The sequence below is a fragment of the Strix uralensis genome, chromosome Z (genome assembly GCF_047716275.1).
Source record: "Strix uralensis isolate ZFMK-TIS-50842 chromosome Z, bStrUra1, whole genome shotgun sequence".
Classification (NCBI taxonomy): domain Eukaryota; kingdom Metazoa; phylum Chordata; class Aves; order Strigiformes; family Strigidae; genus Strix; species Strix uralensis.
Window position 1 is genome coordinate 68,069,515 of NC_134012.1, and position 25,250 is coordinate 68,094,764.

Here is a 25,250-nt window from a genome sequence, read left to right on the forward strand (position 1 = left end):
TTTCTTTCTCTTTTTGAACCTGTTTGTTTTTTTTAAACAAGTGAAGTGCACTCCAAAAGCATGTCTGATGGTTTATAAAAGAGGCTGGGGGGAGGCTGAAGGGCTAAGCAGATCTGGAGAAAGAGAAGAGTTCAGTCATGTGAAAGTCCTGAGCTTCAGATGAAGTTTCATTGTAGATCCTTTTGGCTTTAGTGCAGAGACAGTTTGTTCAAAAGCTCTAACCATTTGAGAACATTGTAGTGAAGCTGCTAAATGCAGAAAGGTATGAAATACTGCAAGTGATAGTGTGTGGACTTTGAAACTCAGTAATTACTAAGAACACTGTAGAAAGCTATTGCATTTTTTTCTGCTTTCTTTTTAGAACAAATGTCCTGTTAGAATTTCTTTTTCCTATTTGGTTAAAGCTAGTGACAAATTACCATGACACCATTTTTTTTAAGAGCCAAATACTGTTACATGACTGTCTAAATCTGCAGAACAGGAATTTCTAAATAAGCTTGCTAAGCATTCTGTTGACTTAAAAAATCTAGTGATATGTCTTCTGTCAGCTCAGTCACAGACTGGTCAATGGGTTTGGGATTTTTTGTTGTTTCTTTTCCCCAAAAACATTTGGAGATATTTTTCTGGGAGGGTCTAGAATACCAGAGCTTGCTTCCTGATGGGCATGCAGAGCTGAACTTCATAACTGGAGCTCTCATGGTTTCTATTGCCTGTTCAGCAGGATTTTCAAAGAATAATATTACAGCTCCCCTTGAATGAATCCTTGTCTTAGATGCTGTTCTGCAGTAGCCCTGAAAAGGTTATGACTTTCTTTATATCTTCCTAAGAACTGGAGTAATCAACCCACAGGTATGTTTTCCCAGTTTCAATTTGGTGATTGGAGGAGAGGATGCATGTAAAATATGGCTTGTGTGTGAGGACTGTTTGTTCTGTTCTGCAGTAACTTCATCCTTACACAGTCCTCCTTGCTCCACTGGCCCCATTCAGGAGATTTTTTTTTCGTCGAAGCTATGGGAGTCTAACACTTATGCATAGGGCACCTGCAAAGACATGTCACAGAAGAATTATGTGAAACTCAAACACTGTCTTTCAAGACAGAACTTTTTCTTGGTTCCATAGATAACTCCATGTTGTAGTAGCTGTTTCAGCATCAGAAGTATAAGGATGCAGGCAAATCAAGAGACTTTTTCTAAGGTATGGTTCATCTTGTCATGTCTGTCCATGTAATTTCCCTTGCAGCTTTTATGTTCTAATAGCTGGTAATTTTGTGTTTTTTCCAGAGGTGTTAAACAATTTTTAGAACATGATGGAGAACGTTCATCAGAAGTGTTTCTTCATATGCAAATGAATAATGCTTATAGATATTGTCTGCACATTTTCTCATAGAACATCTCTACACTGCAAAGAAAATACATTGTCCTTGATTTTTCCATACTGACAAAGGTGCTACTTGCTGAAGATAGTTTATTATAAATAACTACTAAGATGATAATCTCACCACAGCATGCTTGGCATTCTTCCACTGAGTTAGCCTATTTCAGCAAGGAGCTGTCGCTTAAGATACAAAGCAATCTGCAGGGACATATGATCACACACACTGACTGTTTTCTCTGTCATCATGGATGCCTCATAATTTCCTGTGTCTGATAATTAGGAACTGGAATTATTATCTGGTAGACCAGGAGGGTCTAGCACCAGAAAGATGGACTTGAGTTCCCATCTCGTAAACATCAGATTACAGAGAAGTTCTCAGTTAGGGAGGCACTAGTAGGTGAATGTCTGTTGGACATGGTTGTGGGGTTTTTTTGCTTTTTTGTTTGTTTTACTTCTGATGTCACAAGGATAGATGTGAACTACTGGGGAAACTCTTGATTTATCTATTTTCTGTTAGAAATTGTGAAGAAGTGTGTCTGCCACTGGCAATGGTGTAGAGGGGATTTTTTTTTTTGTGTTGGCTTTGTTTCAGTAAATGACTTCAAGATCTCTGAATGTTTTGTTTTGTAGAAATACTGTCCAAAAGAAAGACTGTGATAAAGAGGTAAGAGGCTGTATCCATTTTTCTGAGGGTATTGGAAAACTAATATCAATACCCATATATTGCTTAGTGTCAAGATTCAGCTGTAGTCACATAGCTTGATGGTGACTTTTTTGAATTTGAAAAGTTGATACTGCCTTGTGGTACCTGGCTGTTGAGCTATCACGTTATTGCAACAGTTGTGTGATGGATATCAGTGGCTGTTGTACACAAACTTCTTTTCAAGTGAAGTGCTGGCAAATGTTTGTGTTTTATTTGTTCAGAAACAATTTGGTCAGGCCATCTCTACTGCTTTGTTAACAGTATAATATGAATCAGAATTTTTTTCTAACATCCATGTTACTCATGGATTCTGTTCCTTGGCACCTGATGCTTCTCAAGAGTCCTAACAACTCATATTTCAAGCCTGGGCACCTATGGTTGCTTCAAAATACGGAATGTGGTATTTAGTGGAAGCAATTGGTAAGATTGAGCTAGAACAAATGAAGGTATCAACAATGGCGATGGAATTTTTTTCTCCCTGATTTGACAGATTGTGTTAAATCCTGTATGTATGTCAACAAGATCAAGGAGAAAACAGGACATGAAGAATTTGATTTGCAAGTCTTTAGTATCAGTCCTTTTTTCAAATCTTACAAGTGTTAGGAGTTGACTCTCATGTGGGATGTAATGTGCCATCCTCTGAAAGGAAAGCATGGAAGAAGGAGAAATGGTAACTATCTAGTGATGGTATCTTTCCCCACAAGGTCTACAAAGGCAAATTCCTGTGTTCTTTGCTGAAATTATGGGAGTAGATTAATGATAGGATGGATTCTGCTTGCAGATAAGATGAAGAAATTATTGGAACTGGTTCCTGATGTTCAGTGACCCATGCATGATTGTGGAGTGTTCTTCATCTCTTAATACCTGACCTAGATGACATTACACTTCAGCATGGCTGTTCAGAATCTGTCATGTCCAGAAGCCATATAACGTGGGTGACCTTGTGGCTTTAAAGAAAATCCTGTGGAACTGTTAGTTTCAACCTTACTGAAGGACACATTCTGAAGAGCTAGCTCATTAAGCAAGCTTTGAAGGGTGTGCTCTGCAGAGCAGCTTCCTGTTATTTGGTTAATGGTTGACCTAGTTCTATTGCCATATGCCTCCTGGAACGCATTCTAATATAAAATATGTGCTAAAGCAAGTCTGGGATAATAGAAGGAAAGTCAAAGCCTTTATGAAACAGAAATCATAATGCTGTTGCATATTGGAGGGTATTGTAGTTGCTAAAAATGGCAATATCTTCATGGAACTGTATTGATTCTGATTGCAAACTCAGGAGTGTTAATCAGATCCATTCATGTATTTTTTTCGGACTGGCCTTGTACCAAAGGTTTGTATCAGTAATTCCCTGTGTTCCATATGTGAAGCTAAAGTTAGGGAGTGAAGCACTCAGAGTGATATTATAGCTGTGAGGAAAGATTAGATTAGATTTGGCTAAAGGCAGGAGGATTTTTCCCCCATGGTAGGTGTTTTTTTTATTGCAAAAGATGGATTAGCAAACTTTTTCCTCTTTAAATCCTGGCTAGAAGCCAGAAATGGGGATTCAAGCTTTTACTTGGTATGAGAGATGGCACAGCATACATACTTAGGCAAAAATATAAGAAATTTGTAGGTAATAGATAAAGTTCAACCTCCAGCCTGAATGGGTACTTTCTGACAGGCTGAAGTTCTGAAGAACCTAGGCTGTGTTTTCTGGTTAATTTGATTTTCTGCTGTAGGAAAAGGAAGGGTGTGTGATAACAACTGTTTTCATAAGTAGGGTGCATTATGGTAGAACAGGGGGAAGGGAAAATTAAAGCCATGCTTTGTAACCTTTTGAGAGCTCATGACTCTACCAGTGTATGTGGTGATTTATTCTTCTGTCGGTGTGGGAAACTGAACTGCTTACCAGACTTTACCGCTTTGAATATTCAGATAACCTGGCAGTGGCTAACCTGTGTCTCTTCAGTTGCAGATGGCTTGCAAGAAGTCCAGGTGTGAATTCTGGGCAAAGGTATGTCACCACAGCAGTGGGGGTGGCTGGGGCCAGCCCAATTTGTCTGTGTGGGAAGAAGTAAGCTGTCAGGACCTGTAAAGGCAGCTGTAGCTGAACAGCATGGGGAGTGCCTAACCTGTAGGGAAGTGGTGGGATGTCTTGTGGTGGGATCATCTTGTACCCCTGTAACTCCTTCAACTCAAGGCCCTTCCTGTGCTTCTTATGACTCTGGGGCTTATTTGGTGAGGCTATGAATACTTTGGCTTATTTGGATAGGATATGTGTAGTGACAGCGTTACACAGTTTCCCCTTCTTCCTTAGTGCGTTAACCCTGAATGGTATTTTCATAGGAGAACTCCTGGATCTGGGGGAAAACAAACTGCAACATTTTTAGTAGGACACAGTGTGTTGCGTGAGCTGTAATTATATTGGTCATGAAAAAAATCACTGCTCTGGGGACTGACACAGGCACAGCTATTTGTGCAACCTGATCAGAACAAAGGATAATGCTTCTGCTGCAAGATCAGACAGATCTGACGTTTCAGCAGGCTGAGCAAATGAATGGAGGAAGTGGTCCGCCTCCTCTTATCCATTGTCTCGAAGATGCAGGCTCATAGAGAAGAAAGGCAGGTTGAATAATGCTTCTGAAGGAATATGCTGCTTTGTGTTCTGTGGGAAGAGAGCAAGCATGAGTTCTAGAAGTTCTCTGCATTGGCAGGCTGACAAGCTTGTAACAGGAAAGTGTAGCAGTGGACTACTGGTGTTGAATGAGTACTTTCTCTTCTGTAGCCTGCCTAGAAAATCTTAACTGTTATTAGGAAGCTGGCTAAATGTTTCAGGCCTGGAATATGGGACCAAGTCTACCTTGAAGGAAGCTTGGTGTGGAAATCCAATTAACTCTGACCTCCTAGTAAAGAATGATTTAAGACTTTTTCTATACATTATGCAATTCAGTGTTGGGTTTTTTTTTTCTCTTTCTCATCCTCTTTCTTGTTCTCTTTCTTATTCTGTCTCCCTTGAATAACTCATCTGTGTGTTCCGGGATACCTCTCAGTTGTGTTCCTGATGGGATTTTTACATAGGGAGAGCTGGGCTGATCAAATTACTGGGACAGTCAGAATCTTCTTCTGCTTGGGAGAATTCTTCTGTTGCTCTTGCTCCAGCTGTCAAGCTGCCATAGCCAAATTATCGCAAGTGGGATTTTAGTAGCAAGCTCCCATTTTAAAGGCATAATGAGGCCAAGGAAATGTGAGAAGAGAAGGGAGCAGGACAGGGATTTTTGATAAGCTGGGCAGAATCAAGGGTTACTTCATGTTCCAGAGCTATAATATTTGACTGGCAGCCTCAAGGGGGATTTCAGCTGAGAAATGAATCCTTTAGAGGGAGGGGTGCAGAAGTTCTATCAGTATCATAGCTGGTTAGCTTTCTTCTGTATTACCTTTTTGTGCAAGGTTACTGGGACTAGAAATGGCTAGCAGTTAGGTTTCTCATGATGATGAGACTTTCCTATAAAACCAGTTTTCTTTAAAATCAAGCTTTTCTTGGCTCAGGGACCCATAGCTGTCATTTTGTTAGCAAGCATGCTATAAGTTAATGGAGATTAGATTTGTGTCTGTGATAACAGAACCAGAACAGATCCATGGGATCCCTTTCATCCTTTGTTCTCCCACATACTGTCTAGAAGGTTATGTCAATTCAAAAGAGAAGTAATTAGTTCCACAGGATGCTGAAAGAGTCCATCACTAGTGCGCAGTACAGATGAAGATGCTGCTTTAGGAGCCTGCTTATAAAAGCACATCAGAAGGTCATCAGACTCCTTGAGTGTAACTGTGTGTTGAAACTTTAAAACATGCAATCACTGGGTTGCCATGATTGGCATGTTTAGTATCCAGAAGTAGTTGTGAAAATTCCCTCTGTTTGTTCTTAGGAGAGGATTGGTTAAAACCCATCCCAGAGGATGTGCCATGCTGGATTTGACCCAACAGAAAATTCACTATTGGTTTCCAGCTGCTTTGACATAGAGGAAGTACTGTTGGGGAGAGGAAATAATGATAATAATTGCTTTGCCTCTTTTATTCAACCATGGTTACACTGTGTCTAAACTAAATCAGTGTTATTTGAATGGGGTGATCAAAGATGCATATATTCCAAAAATGTCTAATGGAAAAGAGTGCAGTGAGCTTTCAAACAATGCCTGGGTGTGAGGACAAGAGGAAAAATCTCCAGCATGGACATAAATATCACAGATAAATCAAGGACCATTCTCCTAAGTGATAAAGATTTGGGTCTGAGAGTGAGCACTTTCTGAAAGAACAGTATCAGCCTGATGCTAAGCAGAGATAAAAAGTCAACTGTCCATCGGTGAAGGCTGCAAAAGAATTTATTATCTTCTGCTTACTCACCTCTTCAGGAAATAGGAGGCATAGTAGGGGATCTTGGCTAGTTTTCGAGATCTTCAGAAAAGCATTTTTTGAGGCTGTAACATTTTCCAACTTTATATTAAGCAGATTTTATCTTTGTTTTGTGGAATGTTTTTATTATTTTCTTAGTAATAGAAGTCCTTAAGATATAAGACAGTTGGACCAATCACTCACTGTTTTTTGAAAAGTCAGAGCATCGTACCAATCATAAAGCTCATAATGTTTTCACAAAAAAGGCTGTATCATGCCCTAGATAAAAGAGGAACCATGAAGGGTTGGCTTGTGTGAAACTCTGAACAAGAACAATGTGCTTGGTTTCTCGGTCATTCATCAGGTCAAGCAAGGTGGATGTCTGAAGTTCCCGTGGCCAAATGTTTAACTTTGGAATTTACCCATTATACTTGAAAGACAACAGCAAATTTTTGAGCTGTTATCAAATGTTCACAATGGAGTTGAGCTGAAGAAAGGGAATCATCAAAACATGTATTTGTACAATCGTTAGATCTAAGTCTAACACCTTTTGTGCTTTATTTTTCCAAGTGAAAGGGATTGAGAATGGGATCGGTTCCTCAGGGATCATCCAGATGGAGGCAACTGCTTTTGCAGCTCCAGGAGAGGGTACTGTGGGATGAGAAAACCTAATGCAGAGAATACAGAGGAATCATAGGTCTCACTGGCCACTGGCTTTTATAGTGTATTGGCAAAGTCTTTTGGGGCTTTCCATGACCAAAGTAAATAATGACCTTGCTTTGATAGATCAAAGAAATAACACCAGTGTTGTGCCTTTGAGAGCCTTGATCCCAAAGAGAAAAGCAAGGGTCTTCCTTTTTATTTTGGACCCATTCCATTGCAAACAAAAGCATCCCACAGGTCAGACAAGGAGGGTATCTGACAGGATTTAAAGCGACTTTTTCCTTTTTCCTTCTGTTCTCTACACCAGTAATTTATACTTAAACATGTATCAGACCTAAAAGCTCCTCATTCAGTTTATATCTGTAATGGATGGAAAAAGTGGAACAGAAGAAGTTCTGTGACCCACTCAAATGTCTTGGCTTTGTAGCCTATGTGGACTTTAAGAGTCCCTGTCTTCCTTTTAGCTTAGAAGACAGTGATCCTCCAAAGTAGTAGATATCACTCAAAATGGTTAGAATGGATAAGTGGACTAGTACAGCTTTTAGATGTATAAACACAGGAAACACTGTTTTGTCCCTCTGCTGATCTGTGCAAGTACCGCTCTTGGAATACTAAACCTGCTCGTGAGGTTGGCATGTCTGTAAAAATTAGTGTGGAAATGCTGGGGATAGTAGTGATCTGAAGTCTGGAAAATTGTGCTTCACAGTGAGAGCTTTCAGGTAGTCCATTACTCCCTTTCAGAGGTTTTGAGAAGTGATATTTAGAGGACTAAAAGCAGTTAATGTGCCAGGCTATGTCCAATATTATAGGAATCTGGAATCTGTACCAAGCTGTAACAAGATGCAGTGGCTGGAATCTAAGATTAGAAAATGTTTGCTATATAAATAGTTCTTTATTTCTAATTTAATAGTGGAAAAAGGTTAAGAGCTACTGGAATAACTAATGGACTCTGTAGAAAGTCCTAAGGCATCAAGCCTAAGCATATTTTCTTTGCAGATGCTGTGGTGGGAGACAGGCTTTAGACTGTTACCATTGAGTTGGACGTGGACAACTGTGTAGTTGTAGAAGGTGAACTTTCAGTAAGATGACTCCCACTGCTGTTATCTCATGTCAGGTCAGGGATTAGCTGTCTTACAGAACAGCGAATGGGAATGCTGTAACGTAGAGGTGTAGGGAGTCTAAGGAGTTGATTGAGTTTTACCAGAACGTGCAAGAAGACTTTCTCACCTGGCAAAGGTAAAATAAGGCTGACTGAGGTTTGTAGTTATCAGTTTATGCTTCATTATCTGTAGCTGGTTTTCCTCTATTTCCCTGTTTCAGGCTTAAAACTATGGACAAACAATATGCATTTTGTTCTCAAAGTAGAATCTATGCACAAGGTTGGTGGAAGCTGCTTTCCTCTTAAAAATTGGATGCATTTTCTTGTCTCAATAGAGGAAAAGAAGAAATGGAACAGGGTTTTTGTTGTCCTGACAGAGCTACTATAGACTTTCACACTGTGGTTTCTAAAGGATCAGAAGGGTCTGGTTTCCTCTGGACTCTATAACCCAGCATTTTAGTCACCCAGAATGTTAGTCCTGGGTTTACAGACAGGAACTAGAGATTTTGGTCCTGCATGTACCACAGGTTGTGGCATAAAAACCCAATCAGAATTTGTCAACATGTCAATTTCCTAGAGTAACCTAACTTTCTATTAGAGCTATCCCACCAATTATGAAATCATTTCAGTAGATTCAAGGGTCTCGGCCCTTTCAGTAGTAATCTGTTTCATTTTTTTGTCAGACACCTCTCAGAATGTTAGGCTTTGGTCTGTTACGGATGATAAACCTAAGAAACTTAGAGATTAATTCTTTGTCTTCTGTGATAATCAAAGACTTTAACAAGAAGCACTATCATTAGATCCTCTTCTTTTGATAACTGATGCACAAACAAGTCAGTTTCTGGGAAAAATGGTACATTAGCTTGGTTTCAAAGGTCGTGCTGCAGTAGAGGCCTCACTGTAAATGCTTTTCTTCTTAACTTTATAAAGCAATTACTACAGCAGGATGAAGAAGAGTTTTGATTCCCTAATTGACAAATTGTTTTCAGTTCTTAATTTGTAGTTTCAGTTTTGGAAGACTGCTTTCAAGATTCAGAACTCTGTATTGCCATATTCTAACTGGCTAGGTTAGAAGACAATGGGAGAACAAAGGAGTTCAGGAATGAAGAAGGAGAAGGAGGTCTGAGCCGTTTCCTGTTTCTTGGTTTTGGAATGAGTGACTATTTTAACCTGTAAGTAACACAGATTAGTGGCTGTCTTCCATCATGAAATGCTTGTAAAGTTGAGAAGATAACTTTCCCTCAGCAAACTGTTCCCTCCATTTCTCTCCCATCATCTGTGTAAAATCTCTTCTCACAGGCATGGGTGCAAAGGAGCCTTCTTTCTTAATGTGAACATTTCCTTTCTTCTAGTAATCAAGCCTACAGATATAGCTGTGTGCTCAGCTGAAAAGGAAACCACTTTTTTTTTTTTGACAGTGAAGCTTCACTGCCAAAATGATCTTGTACTGCAGGTGGCTAGAGGTATATGATACAAGTTAGTTTGTCAGCTTTGGAACACATCTGAAGGGCAGGCTCTTCAGGAAGGGTGAACCGTAGCACCAGTCCTATGATTAGCAAGTCTGGTTCTGCCTCCTTCTGAGACCTTGATGATCCACTGCAGGTTCTGCTTTCAGGTAGGGAGATACCTATTCCTATTTTGACCCTCCACTTCATAATAAAAGGCTGTAGTAAGTAGTAATCCACATAAAGGTCTGATCCTCAGTTGGAGAAAACTGGCAGAACTCCAGCAAATTTCTAGAAATAAAAACCTGAAGAAATCTCTAAAAGCATGGCAGTTACTGGGACTTGCACAGTATTCTGCAGCTTGTAACAATACAGCAACAGGAAGTTGGAATGACACTGATGGCTTAATCTTTCTGTGATCTCTTGTTTTTTAATGAGGGAGTAAAAATCTTTAGGAGAGAACTTTGTTCCTGTTCTCTTGGTGGTATTAGTTTGCATGGCTTTGTTTTTCTTTGAAAACTAAGAGCAGAAGACTATCCAACCTTCAGGAGTGGAGCCATTATATGTGGGGCTGTGCAACAGGAGCCAAAGTTTAAAAATAAAATACCAGGCTGCCTTCCTGAGGATCCAGACATAGCATACACACACATGCACACATAAGCCGTATCTTGACTGACCACAGTTATATCAGCTACTGAGTTCAGAGCAACGGACAATGAGAACCAAAAAGGGAGTCTTGTTCCTCAAAAAGAAAGAGGAAGAAATGTAAGACTTCTGCAGCCTCAGATACCAGTTTCTGGAGTGCATGGGAAGCCCCTCATTATCAGCAGTGTTAAGAGACAGTAAGATCAGATGACTGTCAGTCATTGTTGGTGGTATCTGCTGTAGCCCTTTCCCAACCCTCCCTTTTCTCTCCCTCATTTTCTCTGCCCTACTGAGTAGTGGTTCTGGGCAGAGCAGTCTTCTTTGAAAATGTGCTCCTTTCTTAAGAGATACAAGCAGTGGCTTTTATTTCCTACTGAGTGCTGAGTGACCAGCACACCAAACATCTTCAGAAGAAAGACCAACTCCTTTGACTTCAGAGCTACCTTAAAGATACACCATCATCATTCTCTATTAGGCTGTGGAAATAGCAGATAATCAGTTTGCATCTTTCTAGAAGATGTGGAAAAGGAGGGGCCTACAGAGGAGGTAGTAGATAGACCAGGAAGAGTTATTTATGGCAGAAAAGCAGAAATTTAAGGCTTAATGCCAGCAATACAGCTTGGAAGGTGAGGTAAATTACGTTAGAAAGGAATCATCTTTGGAAAGAAAAGGTGACACTACTCGGACAAACAGAAAATTGGAAGATGCAATTCTTGATCACTAATGAAGGTAGACATGGATGAAGAATATGGAAGATTTAACACTTTTTTGCCTGCTTCTCTGAAACGCTGATGTTGTATCAACTTCCAGACTTTGCTTGATAATTGTGAGCTGGGCTGACAAGGGTGGGAAGTCAGGGTTCCTCCAGCGACTTGGTGTGAAGCAGCAGGGAGTGTTATTTTCTCTGGTGACGTGACAGAAACGTTGTGCATGTAGCAGCTGTGCAGAGTCTTACCTGCCTGTATGCTGCCTCAAGCTAGTGTGCTGAAAGATTGGAGCCTACACTTTTGACTGCATGGAGTGGGCAGATGCAGTTTCCAGAAAAAACCCTGATCCCCAGGTGCACCTCATAGTAAACGCGAACTAGATTCTTAGCTAGGCTTCTTCCAGCTGCAGCAAGCATGTTTGTGTATCTCAGCTGACAGCTACAGGGGGGAAAAAAAGAAGAGGTGTTACCACTTTGTATCTCTGCCCAGGCAAAGTAACAGTCACAGCTGCCCATGATACACTTGACGTTTGGCAGAGCTCAGGCTGGTTCTGCTCTGCAGACATAGGATGAAGCATGCTCAGTATGCTTCCTTCAACAGAAATGCCAGCAGCATCTTTGCTAACTACAGAGGCTGCTCTGTGTCTGTGAACTCCTGCAGAGTTTGGGTTCACATTAAATGGGATCAGGAGACCTTGGTAGGCTGTCCCTGGCTCTCAGCACAAGCTAATCACCTTTTTTGGAAAGTCGTGTTTTCTTAGACATACACGCTGTTAAACTGGAACAGTTATCTTGACGTTTTTCAGAAGGAACCTACTAGCTTCACGTACCAGTTGAACATACACTGAAGGTGATGCTGTAGCCTAACATTTTTGTAAGACTTGATTCTCTTATAATCTGAATTTTTTTAAAAAAAAATCCATAAAATATCTGGGTCTTGTTTGTGGTGATGTCCTAACAATGAAGGGTAGGTGCAACTGTCTGCATGTGAAAACTAATTGGTTTGTTCTCACAAATTTTGTTAGCCAGGGTGGAGTGGAAGTGTGGACATGCTTTGTGGCTCCAGCTAGCATTTGTGAAAGAGAGGTCTGATTAAATCAAACTTCCTCTTCTTTGGTCATGAATATCTCCTGCTTACAGAAGACATTGAGGAAGACCTAGAGTGTTCCTCTTACAGATATTTTTATAAAGGTGCTATAAAGAAGATTCCCTTCGATGACTTCTAGTAAGTTTTGATGGTTTTTGTCCAGACATTACCTAGAACAATTATTAATATGTTGCCCATTATTTAGAATAGTTTGGGAAGAGAGTAGAAGGATTCAGCAGTTTGAGCAAAATCATATTAAGAGAAAAGCCTCTCAGACCATGTAAGAATTTCAGTTTTTCTAGCTATCAATCCCTCAAAACAAATATCCTTCCTCACCCCCATACAAAGCTCCCTTTTTGGATGGCCACCCTTTTTTCCATGTTCCTCCTCCCACTGTGATCTTGAGTAATATGAGGGTTAGACCATGTTCACATCCCTAAACTGTGTCTCCTCTCATATTCTTAGTTCTGGAGACATTTTGCTGAGTTGACCTAAACTCTTCAGCAAAAGGCCTGGATTCTCTGCAGAAAGCTGGAAATGGCAACTCCAGTTAAGAAGTAAATACAAAAATAAAGAGCATCAGTTATATTCTTGTGTGTGGTGTATGATTTACCCCTGCTCCTGAAATTTTAACTTCTGCTGCACTGGAGAACCTTTCATTTGTAGTTGTTGTGGGAAGTTATCACTGGGATATCAGGGACAGCGGCACAGAAAGGTAGCATGGCATAATGGGGAAGGGCTGGAGTCTGGAAACCCACTTTCTGCTGCTGGCTGTGCTACAGACCAGTAGTGTGATGTGGAGCCACGTTATTTCACTTCCCTGTGCCTTCTCTATTACCACATAAAGGAAGGTTTTCTGTGCTGCAGACTGGCTCACCTTGCTTTTCACACAGAGAGAGCCTACAACAGTGTGGCCTGAAGCTGCATGAGTCAAATAGATAGTAACTGCATGGAATAGAGTGTCAGTATTGCTACTCAATATATTTAATTCTGCCTTTTTGTTCTTTACATATTACCTACAGGTTGTGAGTCTTCAGATTCTGTTCAGTAATTTGAAGCTGAAAACCAGGGCAATACTTAGTCTTTTCTCTCTCTGAGAGCAAGTCACTTCTGCTGACTTAAATGACATGTTTGTGATAAATGAATGGAAACCTGAAACGTATGATACTGTCTTTAGTTTTCCTTTGGTGTTCCATAAACAGAAGGAGAAACGAAGTATCTGCAGGACTGAGTGTGTACTTCTGGCATAGACTCTTTTGTCAATGAAGTCTTAAATTCATGTGAAACTTTCATTCTGCATACATTCCTGCAAACAAGAACCCACGCTTGAATGAATGCTTGTTGCAAGTAACAAAAAAGTACAAATGCCCTTTATTCAAATGAATTTTAAAGGGAAAAAAAGGCCTAGAATGGACTACAAAACACATTACATCTTACTTTTTTTTCTTCCATACTGTTAAAGGATGTTGGCTAACATAAATGAAGTGCCTCAAAATACCCTTTGTATGTATTTTGGTGTCATAAGATTCACGTATGCCTCTTTTGGGATGAAAAAACGGGAAGGAGATTCACCTGACTGGCAAGTGGTGTTGCTGAATGCTGTGTCTGAAGGGCTATTCACTTAGCTGGACTCTTACTGAAAAAAGACATGTGTTGTTTATCTCTTTGATTGTTCATGTCTCCTCTCCATGTGTAGTTGAAAAGATGCATCCTGTCCCTTTCAACCAGCATAAATCTGAGCACATGCAATTTTATAGCAGTTGAATCTATGGTCTTTGTGGTTAAAGCGTTTTTTTTTTTTTGCTTGCTTGTTTCCATCTTTGTTCCTTTAGTAAGAAGAAGACAAAACAATTTGTTTATATGGTTCTGCTTTGAAGTAATCTTGCTTTATTTTGAAACGTCTCAACCTGGAAGATTCCAAGACACTTGATCTACCTAAAGTATTTCTGTGTACCTCCTAGAAAAGCAGTAAGTTGGGAAGTTTGTTAAGTTTCTTCCCTTTAACTCAAACTTTGGTTCCTTTTTTAAGTGGTTCTGTAATCATCAATAAAACCAATTTCAATTATGTACCCCTTTGCTTTGGAAATGTGGAATATAGCATGTGTGTCTTTGTCATTACCATAGGTGAATATTCTTTCTCTTTGTTGAAAACATTGTGAGCCAGACTACCCTTCCTTTGCTTTCAGAATATTACTTCTGAAGTTTTCAGATTAATTAAAAGACACATATTGCATAATTGTATCTCATCAGGTTGAAAGTTCTGTTGGGTGTTTTAAACCATCACAGGACTTGAACCTTCTGGGTTCTTTTGGCTATTTTTTAAAATGATTTTGCCATCTTCGTTACCTTAAATATGTATCATTCACTTTCATCTACTTTACATGCAGAGTAAATGTCAAGATTAGTCTACCCATGGAGTTATTTAAACAAAGCTACTGCAGTTTCAAATAACCCTCCTTAAGTCCAAAAGCATGTCCAGTGTGGGTGCAACCTCACTTCTGGTTCTTCTCAGACGTATGGCTTGGTGTGACATGCAGGATGACCTGGAGGCTCGATGGAAGTGTTTGTAGGAAGACATGCTGAAGTCAGTTGCAGAAGGCTTCTAGTGAGAACAGTAACACTAAGTTGATCCTTCAGAGCAAAATGGATCTGCTCCATATGCAGATACACAATGACCTCATTGTATTTCTGTTTTGGTTGTGGAGCTGTTAGCAGTCAAGATGTTCTGTCCCCTCCATTCCAGAGAGGGAGTATCCCTGGAGCAGTTAACTCTCTCTGCAGCTAAAGCAATAGCTAGTGTACCGATGGGGAGAGAGAATTACTGCTCACACTGCTTTCCTAGAGCCAAGTGTGGATGGGCTTCTGGTTGTAGCCAAAAGCAGAATACCTGTCCTGAAGAGACACTATCCCCTGAATTTTCAATAACATGCCTGTATTTGCAACAAAATAAGAGATTTTCTGAGGACAAAGCTTATGAGAAGGGCATTTCTTGGCTGTTTATCTAATGCTTCTCTTCTGGCTTCTCTTTGTCGCCTCTTAGTATTTATGTGCAAAATCAAAATCCTGGTGAAGTCCAAGGTACCAGTGGGCTGCTTTTTCTTGAATTTGTCTAAATCTTGGTGTTTTTTTTCAGGGAATTTTTTTTCCTCTTTGGAGAAGGTCCCGTTTTTGACTAGGCACATACATGAGCGCTTTCTAAAAACATCCTTCCACCTTGAATTTACCCAAGAAGTCTCTCCTCTTAGGCCAGGACAACTGAAAATCTCTTCCAATCTTCACCTTGCATCAGACAGAGTGCTCTCTGGGGACCTATATTGAGCTTTCTACATCCTGCCTCTTACAGAAATCAAGCATTTGGGTCCAGTTTCCAGGTTAACACAAATTTCCAAAGCTTAAGGACACTTATCTAGAGACTTTCTCTGAAGTGGACTGTCCTATGCTTTTCATTTTCCATAATGAAGGTATGCCATCTTTTTTCAGAGAGTTTGAATAAAACATGATGGCCACGTTTCAGATTGGTGATGACCTGAGATAACTAAAATCTTTAACAAATTATTGTAAATTATGAGAAGTTGTTAGTTTAATTCACTGGGTTAAATAGCAGGAATGGGTGGTTGGAAAATATAAGAACAGGGTGTTCATGGTCTCCCTTTAATTTTTTTTTCAAACAGATGCTTTTTATGTTGATGAACTAGTCTTGAATTGAACTTTCCGTATGACAAGAGACATTATTTTCTTTATATATAGTTTGGTTATTGTTTAGGTATTCTGGGATAAAGTTTTGGCAACTAGTTTCTCTTTTATTAGCTTTCACCCTGTATCTTTAGGGTAAAGCGAGAACGGTTCCACTTCAAAATGAGAGTAATCTTATGACAATGGGAAGTGATTATTTTGCTCCAGAATTGGATTTTGTTACCTTCCTAGTGATTTAAAATGCTTGAAAATTTTCCAGTTTTAAAGGGTCAAATGTAAAGCATTTACAACAGCACTAAAAAACAAGTGTCGTGTAATGGACTTGCAGAAGAGAAAAAGCCGCAATAGTTCTGTAATGTCTATACACTTGCAAGGATTGTAGCTCTTGAAGGATGCAGTTGGTTATAATCTCAGCTCCTCTTAGCCATAGGCCTTATTACAAAGAAAGTTATTTTTTCTTCTTTATGGTCCATTTTCTGTTTGGATACTTCTTAGAAGGAAGAAAAAGAAATGGGATATTAGTGGCTGACCCTCAAACAGCTTATTTAAGGCAAAAAGGATTAAACTAGGACAGAAGAACTCCGTTAGGAGCTTCAAGATTTTACTGCTTTTGATACAACTCAGATTTAATAACAGTGTTCTCCTTAATTTGAGTATGTCCAGAGTAGTCAGGGAAAAGGACTGTTTATTATTGGAAAGTCAAGAAATAAGGTTAACATTGGGGGTTTTTATTTTTGAGAGGGAGAATGTTCTTAATTATTACCTGCATAACAAAGTATGTTTCTTTTATAGACAGGGAATAGCAGCTTTTTCTTAGTTTTAATGTAATTGTTTCTAATGCCTCTTTGATCCAAACACTTTCTGGCTGGAAAACTTCCATTAAACTTGGTCAATTCATAGGTACTGTGATCCATAATCCTAGGATTACTCTGAATTCCTTGCCTCACCTTTAAGTGCATTGTAGATGTTCCACTTAGTTTCTTCTAGAGACTGCTATCTGTGTTACCACATAAATGATGAAGATTGAGCCAGTATACTATTTTAAGTATTCTGTACTTGGGCTTTATATATTACACCAACTGCAAAAACATGTTTCCTGGAGGACCAAGTGGGTGGACATGGAGGTTGAAGGGGAGTAAAAGAAGCAAAGTTCTCATTTGGACCCAGGATATTGCATTCCAGTGTGTATATACGGCATCCCAACATGCAATCCACTGGAATAGATAGATAGATAGATAGATAGATAGATAGATAGATAGATAGATAGATAGATAGATAGATAGATGGATGGATGGATGGATGGATGGATGGATGAAGTTACTTGGGACAAAGTAAAGTATTTTGGACAACATGTTAGCTGCAACTTGTTCCTCCTTTTCAGCAGTATCACTTCTCAGCCATCAGTGATAGGACCAGCATCTTGCTGCCATCATCCCAAACAGACAACAGATCTTCACTTACACAGGTGGAAAAGATCTTTTGGGAGGGATGACAGGGAGAAGGGTGGCAGCCTAGTGGTAATCACTAGTCTGAGATCTGTCAAATACTGGAAAAGTATATATTACTCTACCTGGGGCAGAGATGCTGGCCGCCATACTGTGAGTGAGTCAGTGGGCAAATAAAACTGTGTATTCTGTCTGGCATTATAAATGGGTCAGTGATGGATTTGTATTACCTGAGGAAATGAACTGGCTGACAGAGAGGCTTCTGCTTGCTGCCCAGCAAATGTCAAATATAGCAGGAAGCTTGGGGGAAGGGGAGGAATAGCTGGAGACAAAGGCTGTGTTCAGATAGCTTGGATGTCAGTGGAGCTCCTCAAGCAAACTAGTGTTTCTGAGGAGTAGACTGGGAAAGCAGAACAATCTTTAGGCTTTGTTAATCAGCGCTTTCTTGTTCTCCAGTAGGGTTTCAGCCATAGATCATGCTTTATAATTATAGTTGTGCATGAAGTGGGTTTGGGTCTGCATGAGGTGATGTGCTGTTCTCAGCTTTGTTTGCCGGTACAGAACATGACTTCAGATGCTCTGGTTTTATAGGGTTAAACCCATTCCTCTGACTGCCTTTTTTCATCCTGTCTACATGTCTTCTGTACAGGGTTAACTCTAAAGGAGTGCCCCTGGAGCATGCAAGATCTCAGGATGGACTGAGGGAGAGAACTCCAGGATCCTTACTGAACTGAACTCTTATTGCTGATGAAAGGCAGACAGTGGGCTTTGGCTTGCTTGGATCTGATCCACACAACGTTTGTTTGATTCCCAACTGCCCTGTGAATTTCTCTTACTTAGAGAGTCTTGAATGCCTACCAAACTGGGCGCTGTATTCTGAAAGTGATCTCTGGCTGAAAGATTACTCCTCTCACCAGCCAAGTTCAGTCTCTGTCACCACTGTTACAACACAGGTCCAGTCTCTGCACTTAAAGGAGGTACATGTGTCCAGGAAACCATCATTTCACATCTGTCTTTCAAGATGGTAATAACCTCTATTTTGCCTTCTTGAAGACATTTTTCAGTAGCAGTCCCAAAGCAGAGCTTTTGCATTTGTGGTTTCTCACTGCTAGTGACTTGATTTCTACTTCTGTGACTACACTGAAAATGCCTGCTTGTGTTTTAAACCAGCTATATTGGCTGGTCTAATCTCAGATCTCTAAAATTTTGTGGCTCTAAAATGTCAGGAGTTCATATATTCCCATGGTTTGGCTCTGTCACCAGTTTATAAACTGTATTTAGCTTCTGTAAAAACAACGTGCTCTTTGCAAACTAACACTGGTCTTCTCTAAAGCATGCTTGCAACCCAACTGTAAGTGACCATGGAATAGAGCATGTAGTTCGGGGTGAGTGGCAAGATTACTTTTAAAGGCACTACAGGCTGCACAAGCCTGTTTTAGGGTTCATTTAAGGGCAGGTGGCCATGAGGAGATAATCTTTTCTGTCTTATGTCACACCTCTGCTCTTTCCCACTGCAGTTCATGGTCTAGCAGGGTATGTGGTTGAGTTTGTCGTATCTGATTTGTTACTGGCAGGACCCCTTTTATAACAGCTCTGACTTTTCTTGTCAAGGAAGAGATCTTTGCTGGGGTTATGCCAGGCTGAGGGTTATGCCAGGCCTGCTCCTCCCCCTGCTCCTTCCAGGTCGAGGCTGATAATGTATCCTTTGTGTAAAGATCTAGAAGATGTTATTTGCAATGCATGAGAAGGAATTAGGTTGTTTCTTGAGTACCCAGGAAGACTGCTGCCGTGTTCTTCAGCACCACCTACTGACATCTTCCTTTCCCAAGTTCATGTATGCTAGGGAGTGCACTTCTCTTAACTCACAGGAACTGGATTTCTTGAGGTAATTAACAATACACTCTTGGCTGGAAATAGAAAGCCTAGACCCACTGCTTTCAGTTACATTATGCCATATGGGGAGCACTAAGGAGCAGGGTACAAAAGCCAACTTGCTTGGCTCTGGTATCTGTTTTCCTAGGTTGGGCCAGCCCACTTGCCTCTTGAACATGTATGTCTGTGCAGAAGGGTGTTGAGAGAGGTTGGGTTGTGTCAGTGAGGTGGATGACTTGGCTTGCATGAGCATTTAGTATGGGAACGAAGTGGCAGACCACATTTCTACTGTAGAATTCTGCCCTATGCTGTTCCATCTTCCTCTTAAATCTTGGAAGGATTTAAACAGGTATGTTCTTTAAAGGTTTTGACTGGGAAAATCGTTTAAATGCTTTTTTGGTGTGTTTTTAATTTTCTTCTTCTTCTTCACCTTCTGGTAGGAAGGAAACTTAAGTTTATTCTATTAAAAAATGGTCAAAATTCCCCCGTTCCTAGTAAAATTGTTGCATCTTCTTGTAACACACGGCCAAAGCAGTATTGCGTTTATTGACTCTGAACCACAGGAAAACTTGACAGAACTGTGTCTGTATTTGCACCTCCACAGCTACTTTTGTGCATAAATTAAGTACCTGCCATATTTAATATGGGAAAAAGTCCTACTCTGACCATGTAGTTGTTCAGATTCTCACATATATTTAGAGACATTTCTGTAGGGATTAATAATTTGCCATGAAAGTAATTCAGAAGATCAGAAAAACCTAGCCTAGTCTTGCTTGTAGCAAAAGCATTTAATATTCAAGAGTCTTCTCATAGGTGAAGTTCTTCATCCTAAGCCTCAGCTGCCCATGTTCTCTACCATGTAATTCCTCACAGCTAACCTTCAGGAAGGAAAGACAAAAAAATGTCAGAATCATACTTTGTACGACTCTGTCAATTTCTCTTTTAATTAAGTTGTGGGATTTTATTTGCAATCTACTTTTATTTTAAAAGTTTGAAGTTTGAAAGTATCCTTCAGGCATTTAGATGGCCTCTTCATGTATTTTTTAAAAAAAACCCAGAGATATATGTAGACTCCAGGAACCCAAAGAAAGAAGGACAGGAGACATTATTTGTGAGAAATGGAAAAGGAGTGATAAGCACATAGGTAGCTTGAATCAGTAAAGCCCCAGCCTGATGCTTTTTGTAGTTCGGTTATTTGTATCTAAATTATCTTTTGTTGACTTGATTTCCTTGCAAGTAACACATGGGTGTAAGATCAAGTATTCTGTCTTGGACTTTGTTTTCCTTGCTAGGGAAGTTTGTGTTTTCCACGATGAGACAACTGTCAGTTTGCTGTGTCTGCTTGAGGCTGGGGACTGCAGTCCCTACAAGACACCTCGCAGAAGCTGACATTGTGCTCTCATCTGTGATTCTCCTTTCTTTCACACCTCCTTGTAAAATCTATGGTGTGTCTTTATTCTACTAGGGTCTTAACAGTGAGATGGCGAATATGCATTAATGTTCAGTAACCATGTTTTGGTTACTGTTTTGGGTTTTTTTTTTTTCCCATTTTTTGAAAAGTAATAGTTTGGAGAACCAGTTGAGCTGATAGAAACGTATCCATTATTTGGACCCGTTTCAGGTAGCGTATATGTTTATACGCTAAGAAGAATAACCAGAGGTTCTGTGAATCCTTGCTCTCTTCTTGAACTGAAAAACCCATTTCTACTTCTGGTAGCTCTTAGCACTGTGTAGCCTCTCTTCCACAAGCTTTAAGAGTAATGTGGTTTATATTTCCTTTAAAATGTAGAAGATTTTGCAACCTATACGGTATTTTGCAAGCTTTATGGTATTTTGCAAGCTTTACAGTGATGCATAGTATGGTATCAGGTAAGTTAAATGAATGTGAGCATTCAGGAACATAAGTAAATAGTAACTGTGTAGGGATCAACAAAATTAGTCATCCTGTTTTCCATGACAGGGAGATTTCTGAGAAGTTTGGAAAATAATGTACAAAGAATGTGTAGTAGGAAGACCTCCTCTTGTGGAATTGGGCCTGGAGCCCAATTCAGGTTTGAACAGTCTTCCAGGTGACTTGGATAAGTACATTTGAGGAAAAAAATTAGTGTGTGTCTGCTCAAATTAGATTGTTGTTTTTACTGTTGAGTTGTAATGAATCTCTAATAGACGTTCTTTCCTGAAAATATCTTGTATTGTAATACGTATTTCCATGTAGGTCAACAGAAATATTTACTGGAAGAAATGGGTGACAGGATCACAGGTATCAGCTAACATATTTCTTTCATGGGTATAACTGTTGAGTTTCAAAATATAATAAACAACCCAAAACTGGACATCACTATCGAGATCTTGATAACAAAAGTTGTAACTGGTAACAAAATTTTACCGTAAGTCCTTTACAGGAAAGTATGAACCACAAAGTAAGTATATTGAGTGGACAGTTGCAACCTAACCCATGGAGTTCTATCAAAATCCAGTTCTATCAGGTTTTTTTTTTTTTTAAAGTGAATAAATAAATGGTATTTCAGTGTAGTTTATTTTGATGCCAGCTTGGAGGAGTAACTCCAAAGACACCCTCCCTCAGAGGTTCAAGAATCCCAGTAGCTTGACTGGAATTTGGTCATTGAAAAAGACTCATGAGTTTAGTAGGTTTGCCTAACTGTAGTTCAGAATTGAATTTATTCTTTGAATTCCTCACAAATTATAATTTTTTTTTTCATAAACAAAAGATGAGCCTGGCGTCCTCCAGTTAGAAAAGCCTTCAGGTTTCCAGTTTCTCAAATGTATAAATTTTTGCATTGGTCCTATGATTTTACTTGTTTAGTCATCATTTTCCCTATTGTGATCTTACATTATAAAAAGTGCCTAAGAAAAAAAAAAAAAAGGGCAAAACAACCCCAAACCCAAGGATATCAGAGCAGCAGCTCTGTCATATGTGAGCTGAACCTGGCCAGGAGCCCAGGTGGCACGGCTGGAAGGTCCTCACTGCAGCTGTAGACACTGATGCCTCATAAAACCCAGGCTTCTCTGGCAGGGAAGAATGCCTGTGGTGTTACTCATGGGAATTTTGAAAACTTGTCATGTCTGTAGTTGCTTGTGAATCGCATTGCTGTAGTGTTTGGTAGTTTATTTCTGGTAGGTTGATTTCCAACAGCAAGAAAAAGGCAGCAAGGAGATTAGACCAGCACTGAAGCTTCCTGTGTGTTTTGAAGGAAAAAGATGACTGTGGCGTATGATTCCAGCCTCTGCTAAGACATTTTGCTCATGCCGATCTTCTTTGATCCAACATGCTGCTGGGGCTCCCCATGGAGAGGCGGGTCAGGGCCTGGCAGCATGGGCCCTTCCCACCACCCCAGCAGGGAGCAGCCCCTGGCTTTTGGAACCTCCCTGGGGCCCAGCCAGGTTGTGGGCCTGCAGAATAGCCTGGCTCTGCAGGGCCCAGGGCAGGCCAGCATTGCTGGGGCAGGGACTGATAATGCTAGGGGGTGAAATGGGCTCCTGGGCCATGGGAGAAGCCCAGGAGGGCTGTTCAGGAAGAGCAAGGACACACACTGCATCACCAGGGTGCATCTGTGCAGTTGAAAGGGGTTTGGCAGTGTTTCTGCTGATGTGATTGGGTGTGTAATGTGATAGAATTGTAGAATCATGGAGTCATTTAGGGTGGAAAAGACCTTTAAGATCGTTGAGTCCAACCATTAACCTAACACTGCCATGTCCATCACTAAACCATGTCCCTAAGCACCACATCTACACGTCTTTTAGCTACGTCCAGGGATGGTGACTCAACCACTTCTCTGGGCAGCCTGTTCCAGTGCTTGATAACTCTTTTGGTGAAAAAATTTCTTTCATCTCCACCTTTGCATGGAGTAAAATAAAAGCTGGGCATGCAGTCTGCGTGTGTGAGGTAGGGCTGAAGATGCCTCTGATCATCCAACAGGAGGAAGGCTTGGAGAACTGGAGATTTCTTTGTTTTACATGTGATGTTACTAATACTGAGCTGGAGGTTCACATAGTGTGTGTGGTCTGACTGACCTTTTCAGTTGTGGTTATGCATGTGCATATTAACTTCTAGAAGCTCTGCTGACTCTGTCTCAAAATATAATGGATGGGTAGTCAAACCACAGAAGCTCAATTTTGAGGTCAGTGCCTTGGGCTTCACAATTAATTTTGTTATTTTGAAGCTTTAAAACCAAACCTAAACATAATGATTTGTACTATTTTGGCTGCTGCCAAATTCTGTAATGAGTGTTGTTCAACAACCACAATTATCTTCTGTTCTGGATTTTTAAAAACCTAGAAATCTAATGCAACTGTGTCTCTGATGTTCTCACACATTTATGAGTGTAGAGAAGGATGTCGAAGACAATTTGAGACTTCATCTTGGGTCTTTAAAACTGTGACTTTGAAAATCTCTTTTGCCCAATGTTTTGGAAGCTTTCCACTCATAAGGAGAATGAGAATACCTCCATATTAAGCATTAAAACTATGTATTTTAAGAAGAGGTTGTAAATGCAAATTAGTCAGACAATGGCACTTTAATAATGTTTGGTGAGGTTAGCATCACATTAGTAAGGGAATTTTAGAAGTCACAGTATCTGTAGCCAATGTGGTTGCAAGAGATTAGTTGTGAATATATTAGAGGGCCTGTGGGATTTATGGATTCATTTCATGGTGGTTGTGTTTGGTTGTTTTTTCCAGACTTCCTGTTCTGCTGTTGACTTAGTGGATTTGGTAACTCTTCTCTCACTCCACCTCCACTCCCCTCTAAGTTGCCTTCTTACGCTGTTTGAAAATTTAAAGCATTATGGAATGCATTGCCTTAGCTGGTCATGATGGAAATGTGCAAATTTTGCTTTGTCTCCTTTGCTTGGTGTGTGTGTCTTGCCAGTGTATTAACATCTGCACTTGAAAATGCTCTTTGCTGGTGGGTAGATGGCTCTATTTCATATCCCATGCCGACAAAAAAGAAGAGAGAAAGATGCGTATTGTGTTTCAGTTTCTTTTGATATATGAGCTCAAAGTAGCAGTTTGTTTTTCTTCACCTTTGTGCAATGCCTGAATTTTAAAGAAAAATGTGGAAATGGTAGAGCAGAATTACTGACAAAATGCTTCATCCTGCTTTCAGTGTGATGCACGGTGAAAACATCAGATTGAAGTCCATTCAGCTGTACCTGATGTTTGTTCCCCATAGCCGCAGTAAGATTAACCTCTTCTCTGATTTGGTGCTGCCTTTGTGATACAGATCCTACTGAAATTCAAGCTGGAACCCATTAGAAAGTCTCCATCTGTTTTTGTAATCAGCTGCTATTAAAGATCTCTCAACTCTTCGTTCTGGTTTGTAAGAAGGGTTACTGTTGGTCATAGACAGCAGCCAGCATCCTTGAGGATACCTTCTCCAAGCATCAGAGTACTGTGACTGCTGGAGATTGGGATGGTGGTGGTTTTTACCTCTTAAGGCTGCCAGGTTTATCTTTTTTCAGAAATCTCAGGTTTGCTCTCCATTCTGGTTTTCTATTTTGTAAGCTGGCCTGAAGTTTCCAAGAGAGCTGAAAGCGTTTTGCAGTGGTGTTTCTAAAGGGTCTGAAGTTTTCCAGGGTGGTGGTGGTGAGGGGGGAAGAGGAGATTTGTGTGCTTGTGTGTTGTTTTTCCTCTCTTCTACACAATGGAGCTTTCAGAGAACCTCTCTTAAAAGGCATAGCTACAGCCTTTGTGTGAAGGGTGTGTCTGCTGGCAGGGTTTGCTGATGCAGACTGGCTGGCTGGTGATTAACAAAGGTCATTAGACTTTGGAATCTGGCAGGGGAGTGGGGTGGTGTGTCTCCTGCGCCAAGCAGGAGGGATCCCCAGGGACAGGGCAGGCTGGAGGCACCCCCCCCTCCTCCCCCCCCCCCGCCACCCCCCGGCCCACCCCCCCCTCCCCCCGGAGGCTCAGAGCTGTGTGTTGCCTCAGCTTGGACCAGTGTCTTGATGCTGTAATGCTGTGTTTCTGGAATGAACGGTCACATTTATCATCCATGGGGCAAGGAAACCAACCCTAGGAGATGGTTGCGGGCAATCTGCTCAGGGAAAGAAGGTGCTGTTTGGGCAGTGCAGGGTGACACTAGTGACATGATTGGGGAGCAAGTCATGCAGGATAAGGGGAGATGTGCTCTGG

At 40.5% G+C, this 25,250-nt stretch overlaps 1 protein-coding gene across 9 annotated transcripts in view; it reads left to right on the forward strand.

Moving 5' to 3' along the window:
- ZNF462 (zinc finger protein 462) overlaps positions 1–25,250 on the forward strand; it is a 95,323-nt gene that overhangs the window by 13,367 nt on the left and 56,706 nt on the right. The window contains exon 1 of one of the 9 annotated variants that reach the window (XM_074855113.1): positions 4,053–4,070. The exons of the other annotated variants lie outside the window; for them this stretch is intronic. The gene's annotated coding sequence lies outside the window, so the exon portion shown is untranslated. Of the gene's footprint in view, positions 1–4,052; positions 4,071–25,250 lie in introns of those variants that run through there. 9 annotated transcript variants of the gene reach the window in all.